General features: G+C 47.5%; 1 protein-coding gene across 1 annotated transcript in view; it reads right to left on the reverse strand.

The window, feature by feature from the left end:
- The window catches only part of KCNJ1 (potassium inwardly rectifying channel subfamily J member 1), a 39,912-nt gene extending 25,955 nt beyond the window's left edge, over nt 1-13,957 (reverse strand). The window contains exon 1 of the mRNA XM_058289046.2: nt 13,877-13,957. The gene's annotated coding sequence lies outside the window, so the exon portion shown is untranslated. The remainder of the gene's footprint in view (nt 1-13,876) is intronic.
- Nucleotides 13,958-24,090: the final 10,133 nt, after the last annotated feature.

Below are 24,090 nucleotides of genomic sequence, written 5' to 3' on the forward strand. Positions count from 1 at the left end.
TTATCTGGCTACTGGGAACAAAAGAACAAAGAGTGAGCGGGGGAGAGATCTGAGGATCAGAAAGGAAAAGACTGCTCATAAAACGATGAGATTCGATTAGACCATGAATATCAAATTGTGCCAGACCAATTGAATTTCCTCTGAGGTTAGCACGACTAGCCTCCAGATACAGAGGGAGCCGGCCCGGTCAGTGACATCTGCCTAGCTTGAGCCTTCCTTTAAAGCCCCAAGTTGGGGTCCACGTCCATGACCACTGGGCTGGGGTGAGGCTGCCTCTCCACCTTTAGTGTACCGTGCAGGAAAGGGGAGGGATAAGTACCTGGGCATGGCATCTGGCGGTGAAATCCCTCCCCTAAAAAATATTTTGTACTTTTTAGAACCTAATACAATTTGTTATTGTATATTTATTCTTCTTTAACATGGGCCCTTCTCGGCTCTGTAAATAGCACAACCACCCCTGAGTGCAAGTCCAAAGCAACCTTGGTCCTTTTCCTTTGCTCACTCCCCAAATCCAATCCATGAGCAAATCCTGACTTCTTCCTACAAAATACCGTCAGAACCTATCTGTCCACTTCTCTCTCCAACTTCGTCAATACCACCTTTGTCCAAGCCACCATTCGCTTGGGTGACCGAAATCACCTTTTTTTTTTATGATTTATTTTTTAAATTTATTTCTCTCCCCCCCCCCCCCCGCCCCCCAGTGTCTGCTCTCTGTGTCCATTCATTGTGTGTTCTTCTGTGACCGCTTCTATCCTTATCAGCGGCACTGGGAATCTGTGTTTCTTTTTGTTGCGTCATCTTGTTGTGTCAGCTCGCCGTATGTGCAGCGCCATTCCTGGGCAGGCTGCACTTTCTTTCGCTCTGGGCGGTCTCCTTACGGGCGCACTGCTTGCGCGTGGGGCTCCCCTACACGGGGGACACCCCTGCGTGGCAGGGCACTCCTTGCGCGCATCAGCACTGCGCATGGGCCAGCTCCACACGGGTCAAGGAGGCCCGGGGTTTGAACCGCGGACCTCCCATGTGGTAGGTGGACACCCTATCCATTGGGCCAAGTCCACTTCCCAGAAATCAACTTCTGGATCGGCTCTCTCTTCCTCTCTCCTCCCGATGACATGTGATCAGAGCCAGGCCTGACAGTACGTTGGCCAGATCAGGGGCTGCCTTGTTCACTCCTCTCCCGCTTCCCCTTGCCTTGGATAACCCAGACTCAGCCCCCTCCCCACCTCGCCCACCCACTTCCTCCTTGCTCACTGCATTCCCACCAACATATCCAGCTTGCGTGCCGCACACTTGCCATCACGTCCTTCCAGATGCAGCCTCAGCTCCCACGTCACCCCCTCCGAGGACACTCAGCCTCCATCAGGGAGACCACCACCTCCGCCCTGTTTTATCGTCTCCCCATCTCTTACCACTCTCAGAGGCCATCCTGTTTGTCCACCTGTTTATTGTGTGTTTACTTATTGTCCAGCTCCCCCCACTCCAACTAGAGCATACACTCCAGGAAAGACCTAAAACCATGACTGCCACCTAGGAGGCACTCTATGGATGTTCCTTGAATGAATGACACTCAGTGTCCCCTCTGGGTTGAGAGGGACCTGGTGTGCTCCCATCACCACTTTATATCTGACACCACCCATGGGGCCTCATTGCCTCTATAAATAGAGGGGGGGGGCAAGAAAGAGAGAGAGAAGCTATTTTTCTGAGTGTGTGGGTATTTTTCTTAGATTTATTTATTTTTCTTTCTTTATTCTCCCCTCCCCCAATGGTTCTCCTATCTGTCTGCTCACTGTTTACTCGCCTTCTTCAGGAGGCACCAGGAACCACACCCAGGACCTCCCACATGGGACTTAGTGCCCAACGGCCTGAGCCACATCTGCTCCCCGTGGGCTGTGGCACCGGCTGGCTTGTGGCATCTGCTTGCGGCCGGGGCAGCATCTAGCTTGTTGCGACGGGGGCAGCATCTGTTTGTCTTCTTTCGGAGGCATCAGGACCCAAACCCAAGACTTCTTGTGTGGTAGGCAGGCGCCCAACTGGTTGAGTCACATCTGCTTCCCCTGAGTGTGTTTTTGACTTGCCCACTCCAGCTAATGACCAAGGAGTCATCCAGTGACATGGAGCACTTAGAGATGCTGATGCTGACAGGTGCATGGGGACCAGCACGTGTTGATGGCATTGCAGGCATTCAGAGGCACTGCCCCCTCATCTTTTAAGATAAGCTTAGGTTTTCTACCAAAGGCGTAGTAGTGACGTAACTCTCCCATACCTTGAACTCAATATTGTGCTTGAAAGGGTATATAAGAAAGGAATGTGCTCTGGAGCATTTGTTTACTTTATCCAATGCCTCTGTGCCCTTTGAGTGTCTGTTTACTTAGTCCCAGGGTTAAAGGTTTGAAATAGTTCACAAACATCCGGGCCACATGCAAGAGTTCTGAGAGAGTGAAGCAAACAGGGATGGAAGAGAGCAGAAGGATGGCAAGCCTGCAGTGCAATGCGAGGCAGATGGGAAACGTGGGCTGAGGAGAACAGCTGGAGGTGAGGTGAGAGCAGCTGCAGCGACTGAGCACGCACAAGAGCCCAGGGGCCAGCCAGCACTCGTCACGAGTGGGTGATACAGTGGTGAGCCCTGCAATGAAAGACGAGGGCTCTGCAGTTGCGTCAGTCAACTCCACACAGCCGCGGCTTATTAGGGACCAGTCAGTGGCAGATGTCTCTCCGGGTACAGCTAGGGTTTACTGAATGAATGAATGCTTGCACCCATGAATGAAGAATGAATGAATGAACAGGGGAAAAGGGCATGCCTTCCATAGTCAAGGTTGAAAAGAGGGAAGCGGACTTGGCCCAGTGGTTAGGACGTCCATCTACCACATGGGAGGTCTGCGGTTCAAACCCCGGGCCTCCTTGACCCGTGTGGAGCTGGCCCGTGCACAGTGCTGATGCGTGCAAGGAGTGCCGTGCCACGCAGGGGTGTCCCCTGCGTAGGGGAGCCCCACGCACAAGGAGTGCACCCCGAAAGGAGAGCCACCCCGCGCGAAAGAAAGTGCAGCCTGCTCAGGAATGGTGCCGCACACACGGAGAGCTGAAACAACAAGATGACGCAACAAAAAGAGACACAGATTCCTGTGCCGCTGACAACAACAGAAGCGGACAAAGAACACGCAACAAATGGACACAGAGAACAGACAACCGAGGTGGAGTGGGGGAAGGGGAGAGAAATAAATAAAAATAAAATCTTAAAAAAAAAAAAAAGGTTGAAAAGAAACAAGATGTAGAAAAGGGATCAGCAGATAATGTCCATTCCATAAAGTTTTCAGTCCCAGGGTAGTTTCTCCACTAATGCAGTTCAACAGTAAGCAACACTATGGTTCTTCCACTGTGTTAGCATCTTACGATGTAGACAACTTTATTACCCCCACCCAAGTACAAAGGAGAAAACGAAAGCCAGGAGATGCTAAGTGATCCATCCGAATTCACCCAACTCAATCTACTATAAAATCCATTTGGTATGTTATGTGTCCACCTTGGGTTTAATTATTGGAAAAACTCGTTAAAATGCATCCCCACCCCTGTACCTCTCTTTGGCCCAGACCCAAACCCTGGCAGCCCGTTCTCTGCAGGGCCCCCACGGCAAGGCGGGTGGTCTCCACCCCCCGCCACGCTTGGAGGCAACCGTGGGCATCGACTGTGCTTTACAGGCTTGGGGTGGGAGGTTGGCCCTTTCTGGGCATGAAATTACTGCGGGGGAGAAAGGAACGGACATTTGTTGAGTGTCTGTCGTGAGCCAGAAAGGGTGGTGGGCACTTTCAGAGATTATTTCATTTTCTCTTCCAGGCAGCCCCACGAAGCAGGTAAAACCATCTCTTACAGGAGAGGGCCTAGGCTCCCCGAGAGGCTCACACGGGCCTCGCAGCTCCTGCAGGGCCAAGCTGGGATGGGGCCCCAGGGGCCCAGCTTGACCGTAAGCTCTAAGGGAGGGGAGGGATGGCAGGCGGCAGCTGAAGAGGAGGCCCGGGGGAAAGACAGGCTCTCGGATTCTTCTCCCCTTCTCTCTTTCCTTCCTTCCTGGCCCGCTCCGTCTTTCCTTCTGTCAGTCAAAATCTGTTGAGAGGCTACAGGGGTGGAGCACAGTGCTCGGAGCTGGGACGTAGATTTACCAGGACTGGCCTTCGGGGAGGTGCGGCAGTGAGAAGGAGAATACCAGGGACCGAACAAACAAGACAGTGATAGACTGTGATAAGGGCTGAGAAAGCGACAGCCGCCAGGGTGACCTTGAAATGTACCGGCAATTCCCAAGGGGGTGGGGTGGCGGTGCCGAAATGAGGAGGAAAAGCACTGCCCCGAGGTGGGGGCACCGGGGGGCGCAGACTCTGCCCCCACAGTCTGCCCAAGCCCACCTGCCTCCAGGAGCTGCTGAGCGCCCCCTGGCACCTGCAGAGGGCCTTGGCATTTCAGGAGGGCACAGAAAACCTGGAAAGCGCTGGAAGGCCTGCCTCTATTTACCCTGGAGTGGGCACAAAGCCAGCCTCAGTTTTCTCATGTGTTGAATGGGGAGAATAGTAGTATCTACCTCTCCAGACCAGGGTGCTGATTAAAGGATATCGTGTTGGGAGAAGTTCAGGTGCTTGAGGGACACACTACGTGAAAGTGAAGGGGAATTATAGCAAGAGAGAGTTCAGTTAGACATAAGGAAGAACTTTTTGGCAGGTTTGCAATGAAGAATCTCAGGTATACTGACAAGTTAAAACGGAAGCAGGTGACAACTTGGAAGGAACCCTGAGGACATGCTATTGAGTGAAATAAGCCAGACACAAAATGACAAATACTGTATGATTTTGCTGTTATGAACTAACTATACTAAGCAAACTCATATAGAGTTAGAATCTAGAATATGGATTACCAGGAGATAGACTGGGGTTAGAGAATGGGAAGTTGATGCTTAACTTGTACAGTCTTTCTGTTTAGGCTGATGCTAAGGGTTTGGAAATGGATGGTGGTGACGGGGCACATTATTGAGAATAATCAATAGCACTGAACTGTAGAGGGGAATGTGGTTAAAAGAGGAAACTTTAGGGTATATGCATTACCAGGATAAAAATTAAAAGATAAAACATAGAACATTATTATAGATGATGGACTGTAGTTAATAGTACAAGTATAAGAATGTTCCTTCATGAATTACAAGTGTATAATACTAATACAAGGTGGTAATAATAGGATGGTATATGGGAAAAATACATCAAGTGTAATTAATAGACAATAGAACTAATTTAATAATCTTTCATCAATTGTAACAAAGGTAGTTACTGCTTTAAAAAAAGTACAATTATCTTTAAAAGTGCTCTCATCAATAGTAGCAAATGTTCCATACCAATGCATGATTGTTTTGTAAACTCACAATTTCTCTAATTACCAAAAAAGGATACTTACAAAAAAAAAAAAAATAGAAGCAATAACTCTGTTTGAAACAAGTGCCTGACACTTCATGAGTTTCTTATGTAGAATGAACAAATGAATAAATGTTGAAAGGAATGATTTTTTTTTTTTAGGTACTATGGCCAGAGATTGAACCCAGAGTCTCATGTTTGGGAGGCCGGCACTCAACCCCTGAGCCATACTGGCTCCCTCTGTGTTTGCTTGTTGTTTTTGCTTGTTGTTTGCTTGGGGGGTGTTTTGTTTTGTTTTGTTTTTTGCTTGTTTCTGCTCATTGGTTTTGCTTTTTGTCTGTTTGTTTTCTTTATGAGGCACAGGAACTGAACCCAGGACCTCTCATGTGGAAGGTGTGCACTCAACTGCTTGAGCTGCATCCACTCCCTGCTTGTTTGTTTTTGCTCATTGTTTGTAGTGTGTCTGCTTGTTCTGTCTGCTCATATTCTGCTCGTTGTTTGTTTTTCTTTAGGAGGCACTGGGACCTCCTGTGTGGGAGGCAGGCACTCAACTGCTTGAACCGCTTCTGTTCCCCAATTTTTTTTTTTTAAGATTTATTTTATTTATTTCTCTCCCCTTCCCCCCGTTGTCTGCTCTGTGTCCATTCGCTGTGTGTTCTTCTGTGTCTACTTTGCATTATCTGGCGGCACTGGGAAACTGTGTCCCTTTTTTGTTGCATCATCTTGCTGCGTCAGCTCTCCTTGTGTGTGGCACCACTCCTGGTGAGCTGCACATTTTTTTCATGTGGGGCGGCTCTCCTTGCGGGGTGTACTCCTTGCTCATGGGGCACCCCTACACGGGGGCACCCCCACATGGCACGGCACTCCTTGCATGTGGCAGCACTGCCTGTGGGCCAGCTCACCACACGGGTCAGGAGGCCCTGGGTTTGAACGCTGGACCCTTCGTATGGTAGACAGACACTCTATCGATTGAGCCATGTCCGCTTCCCCAGTGTTTTTTTTTTTTTTAAAGACAGAAGTGACTTGAGAAACTCAGGTTGTCTCTTTGCCAATACTGTCTGGGATATCAGAAGCTTCTCTAGGAAGCAAAGGGATGCTGTCGCCCACTGGATTATTGAAAATAAATCCTTGTGGCCCGCGTCAGCTCAGTCAGGCTCCTGGGGAGACGCAGCAGCCCCGTGGGTCTCGCTGCAGGGTGGAGCCTGGAGGCCGGGTGACCCCCGGGGAGCAGGCAATAAGCAACAGAAGGAGAAAAGAAGAGGCGCTCACGTCAGCTCCATCTGGAGCTGCTCAGAGCAGGGAGGGACAGGGGTGCCGAGACCCAGGGCTGATGCAGAAGAAAGAGCCTGGAGACAGGAGGCCCAGCTCCGCAGACGGGCACCTGTGACTTGGGCACACCCAGCTCCTTCCATCCGCCTCTCTTTCCCCATCTGGAAGGTGGGGACCCATCGCTGGGGCCCGCACCCCTGGAGCCGGTCAGAACACACTGAAAAGCAAAGCAAGCCATGAACAATGGAAGGAGTCACTTCCAGGAACCCGGGGAAGGGAGAGGCCCGCAGAGGCCTGTCCAGTCCCAGGCAGGCCCCGCTACAGCTCAGCGCCTGGGGAGCACCGGTGGAGCTGACGCCTCTGCACGTGCCAGTTAGCTGCCTCTGGTCCCGCTGTTGGAGTCCCAGGGGGCCCCTTGCCCGCCAGGCTAGGCGGACAAAGAGGGGAAATCCAGAGCCCCCAGCTTCCGCCGACAGCCTCGTGGATGACCCGAGAACCTGGCCAGGCGTGGGGAGGTGAGCTGGGACTGTACCACGTGGAGAAGATGCTGGAGCATTTCAGACAGAAGAGAAACTTCCAAGAGTGAGAAGGCAAGAGCTGCGAGCCTGGGACAAAGAGGGGGCCAGAGGGGAACCCCTGAGGTTTAGGGCTCCTCTGGAACCCCTGAGGTCTCCGGTAGCTAGGAAGCTGCTGGAAATGTGTCCCTTTGTTTGCAGCCTCCCTGGTAGGGCCGACCCAGGCAGCCTGGAGACGAGCACCAAGGCGGAGGGGCCAGAGGGGACACCTGTGGTCCCAGCACAGGCCACGTGTCATTGGAAACGTCTGCTCTTTCGCTCCACTTGAGTGAGAGAATTGGGGACTCCTCCCCATGGGGCAGGACACTCAATATAATATAGTGATTTGGGTGGTAGATGAGGATTGTGGTTGAAAATAAAAATACAGGAATGCTCCGCTATTACAAGGTGTTGAGAATAGGGTGATTCATGGGGAAAATACAACCAATGTGGCATAGCATATAGTTAACAGTAATAGTGTAGTAATTTTGTAGCAAAGGCAAAGAAGGTGCTGTGTCAGTGTTAAGGGTCAAAAAAATAGGAAGATGGGATTTAGTTTGATGAGATGTGAATATGATCAAGCATTTTTTTCCCTTCATTAATAAGGAGAACTTAGTCATGTCATTTAACCCATCTGGGCTCATTTATTCATCTTTCAGAACACCGGAGAAATAATTGAGTTTGTTTTTAGGATTTAATGAGATAGGTTATTCCCGGGCAGCATTCTTTAAAGTAATGCTTCCCTAATTTGTTAAACTGCCTTTTGTCTGTTATTTTGTTTAATAAACACGTAGGTAAGAAACACGCCATCTTTGTCCCCGGGCTCCCAGCTCTTGCCTTCTCACTCTCGGAAGTTTCTCTTCTGTCTGAAATGCTCCAGCATCTTCTCCACGTGGTACAATCCCAGCCCACCTCCCCATGCCTGACCAGGCTCTCGGGTCATCCACAAGGCTGTCGGCGGTGCAGGTAAGAAACACACCAAGAGTGAGGGGCTCAAGATAAGCCGGCCCCTGGCACCCTGAGATGGGAAAGGCCTCCGGGGCGCCCGGGCCACCCCCTGCCGGCAGGGAGCAGCCACCTCAACCTCCTCCCCAGGGACCCGCACCAGCAGCTCATTTCCATTTCCCCGTGAACTCTCTTTCTGCCTCATGGCAGCCCCAGCATCTTCCTGATATCTAACCCCAATCCCCCATGCAGGCTCTGGTTTAACTCTGGCTGCCTCTTGTCTTCAGGAGGCAAGAGAAAACCGTCTTCCCCATGTCGTAGAAAGCCCCAGCCCCTGCCCGGCCTCCCCAAACCATGGCCTCTCCGTCAGGTTCACCTCGCGGCCACTGCCGAGGGGCTCAAGGAACGCGTGCACCTGCTTTAGCCCGATGCCTGCAGCGCCCGCGGCGGCCTGCATTGGGCCTTGCCCCCACCCGTGCCCTCTCCCCATCATGAAATACTTAAAGGAGCACCTTTTTCTCCAGCTTTAGACACACCACCCAGAGGAACGCATGTGTTACTAAAGAAGGGGATAAGCCCCAAACCCTGGACCCTTCTCCACTGCTCAGGTAGCCTCGCTCCCCAGCAGCAGACTTCACCCTGCCCTCGCTTCACCGTGGGGAGCACAGGCGTTGGCTGAGTAAGGACACCCCGCGTTCTCACGCCCGAGGTGCATGGCAAGGCCCTAAGGGGCTTGGTGGACCTGGTCCAGGGAAGCTTCTGGTGGGGTCTCTTGTAACTTCCCTGCAACCCGTCCTCTAAGGGGATGGGGCAAGACGCCTTCTCTCCTCAACGACCTCATTCCACTGAGGTTGCCCTGGAAACAACCCAAGTCAGAAGACTAGAAGGTGCTCTGCTGTGCCTCCGAGGCAACGCTTGTGTCTGCAGTTCATCCCTGGCCGTCCCAGCGAGGCTGACACTTCTGCAGAGGAAGGTAGAGAAACCCAGCACGGTGTGGGGCTCCCCAGGTCTTCCAAGGTGACACAGAACCATTCCCGCGACTTATCTCTGAGTCCACATAATTCATCAGCAGCCCCCACGCCCCACAGCATCAGAATGCCATCCTGCTCCCTGAAATGGTGGGTGGTGCCTTCAGGAACAAGGCAGGGGTGTGCCATCTCCTGGAAGGTCTCACCGTTGGACCTGGACACCAAAAGGCCAAATTTCATTGTCTTTTCCTATAAGAATCCAACAAGAGTTGTTCACAGTTGCTGAGATCTGTCGTGGTCCTCAAGGACAAACAGTATATCTGGATAGAGCCAGAACATTCCCAAGAATTCAATCAAGGGCAATGAACCATGAGGCTTCCCCTAGGGGTAGTCACCTGACCAGGCTTTGGTAGCTCTAACTCTGCAAAGACAATATTAACCTGTTGCTTTCACCTGTGCTGGGTTGCATATTTAAATCTGTGCCCTGAAGACATGGTGGCATATTGATGTAGCCCTGGTACAAAAAACAGTTTATGAACCTGAGCCAAGAATTTGGGCAACTGGAGGAGAGGGATGGGCATGGCTTTTGAGAAATTCTAAATAAATGGGAATTTCTGACCTGTATTTCACAGAAATCTCTGGGATTTCACAGGATCTTCTCTAGAAGCATAAATGGGTCGCATGCATCTCACAAGAATGTCGTTCACCAGGCATGATAACGGCACGTCGTAGCCTGGGACAGATGCCCAAGAAAGACACTGTTTCAGACTGGGGACCCGATTTAGGAAAACAACACCAGTCTTCAAGTGGGGAAATGATTAATCCAAAGTAACACTGGGAAAACTCAAATCTGTCGTTTTCCTGGGGACTTTGATCAAGTCATTGCACTCTTCTTGACCTTAGGTTCTTAGTTTGTCCAATGGATGCGCTGGACTTGATGAGCCCTCAAAATGATTGCTTAAAATTGGCTCCTCAATGCCCTGTTTTTTAGTGACATGCTAATGGGTTGGGTTTTATCTTTAACAGCCAGAGCCCTTAATAAGAGTGTTTGAGAAGCTCCTACTGCGGCATTCTCAAACGTTTTGGAGCCACCAGCATGCTGCCCCATTCTTGGTTTCATTCTGCTGTTCTTTAAATAGAGTCAAAGAATTGTACATGTAAGAGCTTGGCTCCTTTTCATCACAAGGCGAATGGCAGGGCTGGCCGATTCTTTCTCCTTCATAATAAACTAATCAGGGATGACACAGGTTCATTCTGTCTAGAACAGGGACGGACTCCCGCGAGCCTTTTGACCTTAAGGCTATTTTTGTTGATTGTTGACTTTTTAGGAGCCTTTATTCTATCTCCTTTAAATTGCCCACGTGAATTTTTCCCTCACCCTTCTTTGAGGGTTTTGATCTGTTTGTTTTTGTTTAGTTTCGTTTCGTTTGTCCTATTTCCACATACCCTCCTTGTTGAGCTTTAGAAACTACATCATCACGTCAACCACATATTTGCTGTTTCAATCAATGCTGAAACTACTCATGAATCATCTGTCTTCAAGAGAACAGGGCAGACTGGGAAAGTCTCAGCCCTTTTCCTTTTCCTTTTGGCTTTAGCCCAAGTCTGACAGTACAACACTTGCTTTCCCCAGTCTGTAAAGTGGGAATGAGTTTATTTGCAAAGACAGATCTTGACCTTGAGATGCTTTCCCTTGACCCCTTCTCAACTTATCACATCCACCTCTGAAAATACCCAACTGATGATGGAGAAAAGCAAAGATATGTGCCCAAAGCAGAGGACTGTAAGGCCAAAAACTATATCCAATTATCCTTCTTTGGCAAACTCTGATTTCTCTGTGAATCAGTTTATTCAACAGTGGCCTGAGCCGACCACCCAGTGGCTGTCCCAGCATATTCTCCCAGGGCCTTATAAAACCCAGTTGGAGTCACTCTGGGTCCTTATCAGGACTCCAGGAATTAAAGCCAGGCGTGCTGATTTCTCCACCTATTCTGGATTCTGTGGCCTCACACGGCTCCCTTGTTATTTCAAGGCTGCCTGCAAAGTAAGGGAGGACAAGTGGTAGATGCTGGAGTCACACAGACCTGGGCCTGAGTCTCAGCCCTGCCACGTCCTACCTGCGTGACTTGGCATAGGTCACTTAACCCAGAGCTGCTCACACCTGGAGATGCCGAGGGGTGTCCCGTGAATGGGACCTGGGGCAGGTGGCTCCCAGCCCCCAGCAGCCACCTGCTTTGACCCACCCAGGCCACCAGCACCATCACTTTTCCATGTCATCAAAAACGTAGGGGACACTGGCAAGTCCTCTTTGTTCCCTTTACCTCGCCTGTAAAATGGGACTGAAAACAGTGCCTCCTCTTAGGAGCATTCCACAGGAGACTCAGCACAGTATTTCAGTCCTGAACGGGGCTACAGGTCTAATCCTGATTAACTCAGGTCTATTCCCAAATGTGGCCAGCAAATTCTCAGCCTCCCATCATCCCAGCCTGATTCCCTTCCCACTCTCCACGGACCAGCCACTGCATCTTGGGCATCCTGCCTCTCATTCATCTCCTAACTGGTTTCCCCAGCAATGTCTTACCCTGTCCAGTCCACGCTGCTCTTTGCAGCACAGGCAACCTTTCGAGGGGACGTAAACATGATCTCAAGTCTCTGCTGAAAAATCTTGCTGTGGTTTCCCACTGCCTTCGAGACACTGCCCAGGCTTCGCAGCATCACACACAGGGCCCTTCGTGGCGTGAGATCTACGGCGCTTCTTGCCTCGTCCTTCTACGCCCCTCCCCATGTCACCCACCTCCGGCCGCACCAGCTGGGAATCCCCCGTGTATGCCATGCTCTCGCGTGCCTCCGTGTCTTTGTAAAGGCCCTTCCGCCTGCCCTGGCCAGGCCCTGTCCTATCTGCTCAGGGAGTTCAGTGGCATGCTTCCACGATGTCTTCCATAGGCAAAGTAGATGCCCTTTCCCATGTGTGCAATGACTACATCACGACGGCACTGCCATGGGCCACTGGATGGACGTCTTGGTATTTATCCACCAGACTGTCACAGCTTTTTTTCCATGTGCATATCCCCCAAACTGTGGGTGCTATGAGAATAGGGGCCACTCAGTCTTTGCTCAGGGCATTGCACAGTTCCCAGAACATCCCTGGCTTGCCGAAAGGTGGATGAAGGCCACCCACCTATGTATAATAATATTCATGGGACAGGCAGGTGTGAGGAGAGGAAAGACAAGAATCATCCCTCGCACCTTAATTTGTAGCACCATGGGGAATGAAATTTGGGTCAAGCACAGGATCAAAATTGTTGAGACATGTGAGCAATCCTAGGGAGAACTCTAGGAGAAGGGCTAAGGAAGCCCAGGTCCAGGGAAGCCACGGAACAAGTAAAAGCCAAAACAAGCGAGTCAAAGCTGATCCCTTGACACATCGTCACCGAGCTGGGAAAAGCTCCCAGGTAGAGTTAGAGCCAAGCATGGAAAGAGCTTTGCTGAATAAAGGAAAAGGACATGTCTGGGGAATTCTGAGTGTCCACTCTCAGGAGCATTGCACGTTTGGGTATTACAAGCATCTTATCAGAGCTGAAAATCAGAGAACAAAGCCAACAACAACATCAAAGCTCCAGGAGCCATTCATGAAGGCATTCATTCACTCTGCTGCTTTGCAAGTTCAGCCCTTGAACCTGAACTGCCTTGGTGGGCTTCCTGGCACAGAAGAAAAACCATCTTCTTGTTTTGAGCATCAAAAAGAAAGTTTTTCTGATTGCACATACCTTTCCAGATATCCCTAGCCCATTGTGCTTTTAAAAATCTTGGTTAGGATATACTTCCACAAAGTAGTGCAAGCTAGCCTCAAAGAAGAGAAAAGAACCCGCCAATTCCATGCAACTTGAGCCACATAGGACTGTCTGATAAGTACTTGTCTACAAGGGCCTCCTTACCACAATCACTATGTTCTTCTTGCTCCACTTTCGATGCCCAAGAAATAAAAAATAATACTAAACATCCTGTTCCCAAATGGTCACCAATTGCTAAGGACAAACATCATTTGAGCAGCTGTACACTGAATCTACGAGATTTAGATGACTACAGAAGGAAACTCCACACATGTTCCTTCTTGGACTCGTGTGAAATAGAGCAGAGGGAAACACTTGACATTCACGGCTACAGAGCATTTGTCCTAGCCTTGTTTAGGGGTTGAACAAATAGTGAGGAATCCAAATCTATTCACTCTGACTGGTGCAAAATCACATAAAATGCTGTGAGAGGAAATAAAGACATTTTGGTGTAGGCAAAAGAAATGTCTGACTAACACTTGTCTTTCACCCAGATAAGCTTTTTCTATCATAGAACTCACTAGCACCTTTATCCTCTGTTTTAACAATGGAAAAAGTTTGAGGGAGCATCAGTTATTTGGCAAGGTCCCACAATTTAAAGGATGCCTTTAGAGATCGATTCCTGTGCACATCTCTGTACCAAGAGGAGAGAACCTGGGAACCAAACATTATGCAACCGAAGAGGTTTTAACTTCCAGCCAACTCAAAAGCTGTAAAACAGTAGAGAAAAAGCAGGATGCAGCTAATAGCTAATCATCAAAGTGAGCCGATCAAGGGCTTCAAATGAATGGATGAAAATCACACTTTTAACCCCCAGAAGTGGATGGACAAGTCCGTCTAGATTTGAGGTGGGAAAAAGAGGACTAGGTTTCCATAAGAATTAATGCCTTTTTTTCTACAAAGAGACAATGCGGAGTTTCTCCTCTTACCTCATGGATTTCCAGAGTGAAGGAGGAGTCAACACATTCAATTTCTTGCTCCGCAAAAGCACAGCTGGGTCCCTGATGTGAGCAAGCCCTTGGCTCGTTTGGTCCAAGGGTTTGGATGTCGGAGTGAGGGTACTGAGGCCCCGTTGGTTTTTATGAGTCTGTGGGTCAGCTCAAACCGGCTGCCAACTCATCTGTATGCAACAGCTTCCAAAGAACATAGTTTACTTTATAACCGGATCCAACAAGGGGAGGCGTGGCAGTTTAAATGGGCTAGATGCACCAAAGGTGTTGAGCTGCCAAGGTTAATTAAGAAAGATTTGTTTATGAAGCCATGGCTCGGAACCAGTTGGCCAGCGGGTGCACATCCACAACATCCAAGTCAAGCGTGTGGGCTTGAGCCATGTGTCCACGTGAGACCGGATGTTCCAAGATGGGGGACCATGGCATGGGAGTGCGGGGTCCTCAAGGAGCCTCTCCAAAGTTTCTCCTGCTTGGTCACTCCCTCAGTGGCCACAGAAGGTCAACCCAAGCAGCCCTGCCCTTGGCCATTCATTTATCACCCTGGTCCCAGTACAATGTAGAACTTTTGAGCACAGACTTTCCAGTTGGGTGGACTGGGATTTGAGACTCTGCTCCACCGACCTTGTTAGGAGGAAGTTAGCCAGCTTCTCACCTTCAGAAAGGTAGGTAATGCTCTTGGCACTAAGTAAGCACCCATGAGAGTTAAGATACCCCAAGCATCTGCTTTCTCTTCTCCTTCCCACCCCAACCCTCCAAGGGTCATCTCCCTCTCATCCCTACTGAGTAGGACAGGATCTTATCTTACAGTCATCTGGATTGCTCTCTTGTCAGGGCTCCTGCCTGTCACATTGGCCTCCATGGGTCCCCACCCAGGTCACGACTGCTCACCACCCAAGACATCTGAAAACAGCCCCCTTGATAAGATGTCACTTTGTTTTCATGGAGCAGCAAAGGGAGAATTTGGGCAGGCTGCATGCACCCCTATTATCTTGCCCCTGTTCTCCATTCAACACCACACAAGGCTCGGTGACTTACCAGACTTTATTCAAGAGACAGAGTCCTTAAAAGAAGAGAAGTTCAACGCTCAGGCTGAACGTGACTTTTTCCACTCGCAGAGGTCTCCTTGTGGGCACATGGGTTGCCACCCTTGTTCCCCTCTCTGCCAGGCTCACCCTTCTCTCCCAAAGCTCCTCCTTCCTCACTATTCTGTTCTGTGGTCCTCTGCCTATTCTTTCTGATATCCTAACCCCAGCCATGGATTCCTCTACCAAGCCCAGTTCAAACCCCTCCCTACCTTCAAGCAGTACACTTCCCCTAGTGTGGATGTGGAGGCCATGAGAAGGCACCCCGAGACCCCCAAATGAAGGCAGAGTGAGTGTCCAAGGGCTGCTGTGCCCTAAAGTCTCACAGGCTGTTCCCAGTGAATGCCCAGGGCAGTGAGGACACTGAGGCAGTGTCCCATGAGAGGTGGACTCCTGGGAAAGTGGGCTCCTTGGAGGATGACTTTACTCCAAGACTCCCAACTGCCATGTTAAATATTTTTTGGACTCCACAGGAGTCTAGGGCGCTTCTATCCTGCCTTCCTTCTCTCCTTCATTTACGATCGGATGGAGGCACAGGCTAAACCTCCCCAGGACTCTTCTTTATTCTTTCTCACCCAGATGCTTCACCTAAGAAAACCCTCCCTTGTTCATTTAACCTCCTCTGGTATCTGCTTCTTGGAGGACCTGGACTAGCCCTATGGGTTATTTAGGCAAAACAGAGCTCCACGGGCAGGAGAATCCTCAGAGTTCCACGGAACAATCCAAGGAACAGGCTTTTGTGATCCAGTGTCCAGAGCAGGTGCCCCCGTTGCCCTGATATCCCATCTTTCCACTGATCTGAGTTGATGGGACGCCTTTCTACTCTCCCAGTTATCCAGTCGATCACTATGGAAAGTCAAACCTACAACGTTAATTCTCAGAGACAGTACAGAAGAAATCCAAACTGAGGAAAAGAAATGTTTTTTTAGTGACCTCATGAATTTGCAAGGCAGGCATCCCAGCGCAATGGAGCCAGCTGGAATGTCTTCTGATTATGCAGACCAGGGAGCTCTCTTACTTTCATCCTCTCACCCCTTGTTCCCCAACTTCAAAACCAGACCCCTTGGGACCTGCTGGGAATTAGAAAGAGACCCGTTGCTAAGCAATGGGGAGGGTGGAGCTGATGGAATTCCTCCTCCCCACAAATCTCAGGTTAGAATGTGCAAGTGAAGACATCTGACCTGATGAAAACCTGCCTTTTCCAGAAACCCAGCATGATTAGTTTTCTCAGGATTTCCTCCTACCATTGTCTTTGTGGGAAAATCCTGCATCAGCTCCACCCCTCACTGCTGACTTTCCCACCTCTGTGGCCCCACAGAAAGCCCTAAGTTCCTGCCTGTGTGCTCTTGGGGTGGGGTGGGGTGAGGAGAGAGCCTCTCTCCTTGCTCAGTTGCTCTGCCCCAGGCCCGTGGTGCTGTCTAGTCCCCACGGCTCTTCCTGACCCGCAGGGACCCCATAAGCAAGGCATCTCCTCAAGCTCTAGACCCCACGCCACCCTCTGCTCCTGCACCTAAGCAGGAGAACCAAAGTCCAACATGTAGTTTCCTTTCATTTTTTCATGCTGGCTTTCTTCTTTTTTTGGAAGAAACTTAGAACATTTCAAAAGTTATATTCGTGTCGAATAACCCAACAGCAATTGGGATGAAGAATAGATATTTAAGGTGCCTGTTTGATTTTTTGGGAGGATGGCACATTTCTTCCTATTTACACTACAAAGGGGAGCACTGAGCCTCCAGGTGAGACCCCTGGAACAGTGCGGGAGCAGAGGCAGGCAAAGCAGGCCAACGCAGCCAAGTGGGAATGGAGTTCTGGGACCCAGGAGGGGCAGTTCTCCATGGACCAACTCATCTGGAGCAGTGAAGGCAGTGAAGCCACCAAAAGGTCCTTCTGGTCCCCACAGAGGCCCGACCTCCCAGGTGATGAGCTCTTAGTCCAGGCTGCATGCTTTGCTCACATCCTCTCGAGGGTTCCCAGCAATCCTTTGGGGATAGACATTATTTTAGCCAACTGACAATTAAGAGAGGTCAAGGAGGTCGCCTCTTGGTGACCCAGCTGGTGTTCACCTGCAGGTCTATCTGTGAAGCTAGCTACTTCCTGACTATTGCCTCATTTAGATTGTTAGAAAGAAGGCAAACGAGACTCCCTGGGTGAGGACACTGAGTGTGGGTCTCTGTCCCGCCTCTGCTTTAGTTATTTGAAAAATATATTTCACTGGACATTGTCTGGCACAGAAAATATTCTGTGCAAAGCACTGAACTCATCATTCCTGGGCATGAAGAAAGGAAACTGAAGAGAATATTAAGATGTAAAAATGGTGAATTAAACTATTCCTCCTGCATTCAACAAAAATGGGGATAAAGGAACCAAAGAGGTCAACATCCACAAAGACAAAGAGAACTAGAAAGGGTACAACAGTGGTCAAACAATTGTTAAAAAATTTAGGAAGATGAAAAGTCAATGAACAGAGCAGAGCAGCAAGAGCTTACCAAGTGTCTACTGAGGGAGAAGTCACCAGGAAGCAATCTAATGATGCAGAACCTAAGAGAGGCCTAGGGGCTGGAGATTCCTGAAGGCATGCATGGGGCTGAGTTACAGAAAAAGTGGTCAGAAGTCCTTATAAGAAGTAGTTTTAGCCCAGCATAGGATTTGAATTTTACTATCTAGAAAAATAGGACAAGAAAGTATGTATACTTAGGTTCTCCAGACACAGCTGAGGACAGAGGAACAGAAAGGGTGTATGTGAAAATCTATACACAGAATGGGAGACCCACCAACCTCCTTCTTCCACTGAGCACCCCATTGTGGGCAGCTGGGCTGTTAGCCACCACCAGGAGAAGGGAACTCTTTAGGAAAACTTAATGGGCTAGGAGAAAAGGCCACCTGATACTCAATAAAGATAATTTCAGATATGCAAGGTCACAAATATTACTTCCCATGAAGCCCTAGGAAGTTACTGGGGGTTACTCAACCAGAATCTTGTCCTGGCTCTCTGGCAGGATGCAAACGCAACCCTCTCACTCAGGCTCCAGTGAGCTTTCCAGAGTCTTTCTTTTAAATATGAACAGGCAGCCAAGGGTCACCAGACATTTGAGGCAAGGCTCTAACATGAAAAGAAAGACCAAGAAACACATAAAGGGGACCTGGACTATCAGAGACAAACCAGGGAGCAAAATAAAATTTAAAACCCATACTTAAGTTCAGAGAGATAAGATGATATTATAGGCATGAAACAAGAACAGGAAGTTATAAAAAAAAAAAAAAGAAATTGTCCAAGAGCAAGAAAGAACACTTGGAATTTCAAATATTAGAACAGATAAAATAATTGGAAAATAAATCCGAGGAAATCTTCTAGGATTATTTTTTAAGGATCAACAAGAGGAGAGAAAAGATAGAATTTATCCAAGAGATTTAGCATCCACATAATAGGATATGGCAGCCAGAGAATGTTGTTGGCCGACCTCCAGCTCCAGGAAGTGCAGTTGATGAAGCCCCATGGCCATGCTTTCTGAAATCCATCACCATGTTTGCATCAAGGCCACACCTCTGTTGGGAACAGCCCATGACTGAGAATGCAAGGATAGAAAGGCAGGTTGGGTCTAGAAGAGGTAGGACTACTTTCACAGGTGACTTTATCTCAAGGATGACAGTTTCCACTTCAATCTTCCCTCCCTCTTTCCTTTGCTCTGGGGCAGACTTGCATCATGAGCTGACTCCTCTCTAACCCAATCCCATTCCTCTCCCTATTTCCTCTCACAGCCTTAGTAAGACCCTTACATGTTTAATCCTGCCTTCGAGTTTGCTTCTTGGAGGAGCCAGACTGGTACAAAAAATTTCCAGAAACAAAGGACAGAAAAAACAGAGAGAAGAAATTGTGAAATACACTTTTTAAATTTTTCAGAATTAAAAGACATGAGTTTGCAAATTGAAAGAACATGAAACAAAAAAAAAAATTGGAACACATTAAGACAGTTTTATAAAGTTTTCTGCAGACAGTAAAGCTCAAATTCCTATGCTGGGGCTAAGACTGCTTCTTATAAGGACTTCCAACCACTTTTAAAAAAATAGGATTAAGATAAGGAAAGAGAAAAAATATGTACTGCACTTAGATAGTTATAAATAACTGTGAACCAAAATGGTGCCTTAATTCTCAATAGCACACAAGATGCTATGGAACAATGGAAAAATTCCACATTGAAATGAGGAGGGAAGCTAATTCTATACCTAGTCTAACTCTTAATTAATGTGTATGTCAAAGACAATTTCAGATATTCAAGATAGCAAATGTTATTTCCCATGAAGCCCTAGGAAGTTACTGAAAGAAACATCTGCCAAAAAGAGAGAAGAAACCAAGACAGAGATATGCAAGAAATCCAATACCCAGGAGATGCAGCCCAGGCAAGTAGTGAAGAGCCTTGCCTGGGTGATGGTAAAGTGCCATCCCAGAGGACTTCTGCCCAGCTGACCCCAAGAGCAGCCAGTCCAGATAGAGCAAGAAAAAGGAGGACTCTGAGGGATGGCTGCTCAACAGGTATATGGAAAAGATAAAGTTGGCTGATGTATATTGGGAGAAGGTCCATAGTTCTGAAGGAGATTTTCAGGATGAATTAGTGATAGGTATTTAAAGAACTATTAGGTAGGTTAAAAGTAATTGTGGTTTTGCATTGTTGAAATTTGCCATTTGATATTGGAATATATTCTTAAATAAATATGGTTATGCTATATATCATTTTTTTTAGATTTATTTTTTTTATTGCTCTCATTTTTTAATTTATATCTCATCCCCATTGTCTGCTCTCTGTGTCTATTCACTGTATGTTCTTCTGTGTCCTCTTGCATTCTTGTCAGGCAGCGCTGGGAATTTTTCTCTTTTTGTTGTGTCATCTTGCCGCATCAGCTCTCCATGTGTGCAGCACCACTCCTGGGCGTGCTGCACTTTTCAAGCGGGGTGACTCTCCTTGAGGGGCACACTCCTTGTGCATGGGGCACCCCTACATGGGGGAACCCTGTGTGGCATGGCACTCCTTGCGCATGGCAGCACTGTGCATGGGCCAGCTCACCACATGGGCCACAAGACCCTGGGTATTGAGCCCTGGCCCTCCTATATGTTAGGCGGATGCCCTATCAGTTGAGTCACGTCCGCTCCCCTGCTATATATTATTTGAATGAGCATTTCTCACTTTATGTTTTTTTGTTAATGACTTATTACTTGCTATTTATTTTAGACTTATATTATTTTAGACATCATATGGAAATGATGTGAGACAAAAAGCAAATTTGAGCTATTTTCTTATTTGAGTTCAAAGAGACTCATAGAGCAATCATTGAAGCTGATCCCATAAACTATACAAGAAGTTGCTGAAGAACTCAACATCGACCATTCTACAGTCATTTGGCATTTGAAGCAAATTGGAAAGGTGAAAAAGCTAGATAAGTGGGTGCCTCACAAGCTGACCAAAAATTTAAAAAATCATCTTTTTGAAGTGTTATCTTCTCTTATTCTGCACAACAATGGCCCCTTTTTCTATGGGATTGTGATGTGCAACGAAAAGTGGATTTTATACGACAGCTGGCAATGACCAGGTCAGTGGTTGGACAAAGAAGCTCCAAAGCACTTCCCAAAGACAAACTTACACCAAAAAAAGCCATAGGCACTGGTGGTCTGCTGTTGGTCTGATCCACTGCAGCTTTCTGAATCCCATTGAAACCATTATATCTGAGAATACGCTCAGCAAATGCTGAGATGCACCAAAAACTGCAACTCCTGCAGCTGATATTTGTCAACAGAAAGCCCAATTCTTCTCCATGACAACACCCAATTGCATGTTGCACAACCAACACTTTGAAAGTTGAATGAACTGGGCTATGAAATTTTGCCCCATCAGTCATATTCACCTAACTCCAACTACGACTTCTTCAAGCATCACAACAACTATTTGCAGGGAAAACACTTCCACAACCAGCAGGATGCAGAAAATGCTTTCCAAGAGTTCATCAAATGCCAAAGCATGGATTTTTACACTACAGGAATAAGCAAACTTATTTCTCATCGGTAAAAATGTGTTGATTGTAATGGCTCCTATTTTGATTAATAAAGATGTGTTTGAGCCTAGTTATAATGATTTCAAATTCATGGTCCAAAACCCAATTCCTTTTGTACCAACTTAATAAATAAAAAATCAGAAAACTGTTGACACCGCTAAATACAAACATATATAAAAGAAAATATATTTATAGTATATCTCCTTTTTTCTTTATTTTTAAAGAAGTTTTAGATTACATAAATGTTACATCAAAAATACAGGGGGGATGTGGATGTGGCTCTAGTGATTTAGCTCCCGCCAACCTCATGGGAGGCTCCGGGTTGGGTTCCTGGGTCATCCTGGAGAAGACGAGCAAGACATTGAGCTGGCTCAATAAGCTGGCACAGTGAGATGATGAAACAAGATGATGCAACAAGGAGACGCAAAGAAGAAACCCAATGAAAGATGCAACAAAGGAGGGAGTGGAGGTGTCTCAAGTGATTGAATGCCTCTCTTCTACATGGAAGGTCCCAGGTTCGGTTCCTGGCACCTCCTAAAGAGAAGACCCACAGACACAGAGAGCACACAGTGAATGGACACAGAGAGCAGACAGTGAGCACAAACAACAAGGGGGGAGGAATAAATAAAAATAAATCTTAAAAAAAAAACTTTAAAAAAAGAAAATAGGGGATTTCCATATACCTCACCCTTTCGCCCACCTCGACTTTTCCCATTAACAACATCTTTCATCAGCGTGGTACATTTGTTGCAATTGATGAGCACATATTGAACCATTGCTCTTAACCATGGTCTATAGTTTACATTATGGTTTACACTTTGCACCGCACAATTTTATAGGTTTTTTAAAAATGTATAATGGTTTGTATCTGTCATTGCAAGGTCATGCATAACAATTCCAATGTCCAAAAAAAATGCCCGACGGTTACCCTATTCTTCCCTTTCCCTCTCTTCGGAGCCTCTGGTGGCCACTGCCTTTATATCAATGCTACAAGTTCTTCCATTTCTAGAATACTAATAAGTCTACTTTAGTCCACAGTTGCAATCCCCCTTATGTTTGTTCATTCCTCAGTCTTGAAGATTTGAGGATGGTGATACCCATATAGTATACTTCTTGACTCATCTTTGATTAACTGCAAGGGGAGGGTGAAGAGTGTCAGGGAGCTAGAGGTGAACAAGAGCCTAATCATCTCTTTCCAAATTAGGAAGTCAATAGACAGTGTCTAAAGAGGGAAAATCAAGATAGAGCAGTATAAGCCCTTTATTTAGAAATACTTTAAACAATGGCAATTTATTAGCTTACATTTTGAGAAGATGAGAATGTCCAACTCAAGGTATCATCAGGGTGATGCTTTTTTCCCAAAGACAAGCTGCCTGTGATCCTTGGGTCCTCTGCCATATGGCAAGGCATATGGTGGCATCCACTGGTCTCTCCCTTCTCTTCCCAGTTGCACTGTTTTCATCTTCTTGCTTCCATGGCTTTCCCTCACTCTGTATTCATTCCATCTTAACTGAATTAACTGCATCAAAAGATCCTATTTACAATGAGTCCACACCCCCAGGAATGGATTATCTTTAAGAACATGATTTTTTGGGATGTCTATAGTTACAAACCATCACAGGGTTAAATATTTAAAGAATATCTTTTGCCAAGCTCCAAGATCCAAAGTGGTTTCTCTAGGGAGCAGGATGCAGTGGAAACCAGTTTTTATGGTAATCCTTGGTTTTTTAAACTGTGTGTGTATATTACTTTGATAGACTTAAGATAAATTATAAAAACAGGGCCCCTTTTTGTCTTTGATGAACTGACAGTGGAGTAGACAAGATGGAGGAAATACACAGTGGGGGCTACAAGGAGCTCTCTGTGTCATCAGACCTTGCCTGAGCCACATTTACCCAAGCCTGGGAGCAGTAGCCATCCTTTGCCAGGTGGAATGATACCACCACTAAGGCTACATGACTCACTGGTGTCTTCACCCACCATATGCTTTCTGATAGAAGAGCGGACGACTCGTCCATTTACTACTGCCGCCGCCACCTGCATTGGCCATCTCATGGCATTTTCTTCCACATGGCCCCTCTAACAATTTGCCTGAGGACTGGAGCCTTTTTTGCAAAGACAATTCCAAGGCCAAAGCTCAATATAGGGACCATGCAGTCGTGATCTTTTTTCTGGGTGGATATCAGTTCCCTATTCCTGACTTAGCACTGAGTAAGGGGACCTGTTTTAGAGTTGCAGGAGCTTCCTGGGTGGTCCTCATATGTCCAAATGTCAGACCACAGAATCAGGCAGTGTCCAATCTCATGACTTGTTGAGACATGCCTTCTGCACCATCGTCTCATGCATTTTGCAAAACAAGTGCATTGACAAGTTACCGGAACCCAATGAAACCTAGCTGAAATCTTTACTTCGTCTAGCCACAAAACTACAAACTCTCCCCCACTGGCACATTAGGGAAAAGATTCCCCACATCCCAGGCCATGGCCCTCCCACAGATGGGGACTCCTGTGAGTGCCGCTTCTTGGATTCAGGAATTCACCACGTGTGAAAGCCTGGCCCCAGAGCCCAGCAGCCACCAAACGGAGCAGAGCAGAGACAGTCTCTGCTGGAGTAGGTTGTTTCATTATCGGAGCTTGATTTTCTTTCTGGTGAAAGAGTGGGGTGCAAGTCAGAGAGTGTTTGCTGTGGATGAGAATTCGATAATCCCACGGGGATGACTAAAAGGAAGGTTGTCATGCACACTTCACAAGGGAAAGGCTCTGAGAAAGCTGTGTACAAGAAGATGAAGCCTTTTCCCTCTAAAACATTTACTGCCTTTGAAGATAAAAGCATAACACTTCACTAGACATTCCAGTTCATGGGACTTTAAAAAAAAAAAAAGTAAAATTGGATGAAGGGAAGATTTTGTTGATTTCATTTAATTCATCAAAACTTGTTAAGGGCTTACTAAATAAAAGGTTGGGGCTAGGTACTTTGAGATGGCCATAGATGAATAAAGCATTGCTCTTGCCCTTCAAGAATTTAAAAACGAAGAGAGGAGGGAGCAGATGTGGCGCAAGTATTTGAGCGCCT

This window comes from Dasypus novemcinctus, chromosome 27, assembly GCF_030445035.2.
Source record: "Dasypus novemcinctus isolate mDasNov1 chromosome 27, mDasNov1.1.hap2, whole genome shotgun sequence".
NCBI classification, from domain to species: Eukaryota; Metazoa; Chordata; class Mammalia; order Cingulata; family Dasypodidae; genus Dasypus; species Dasypus novemcinctus.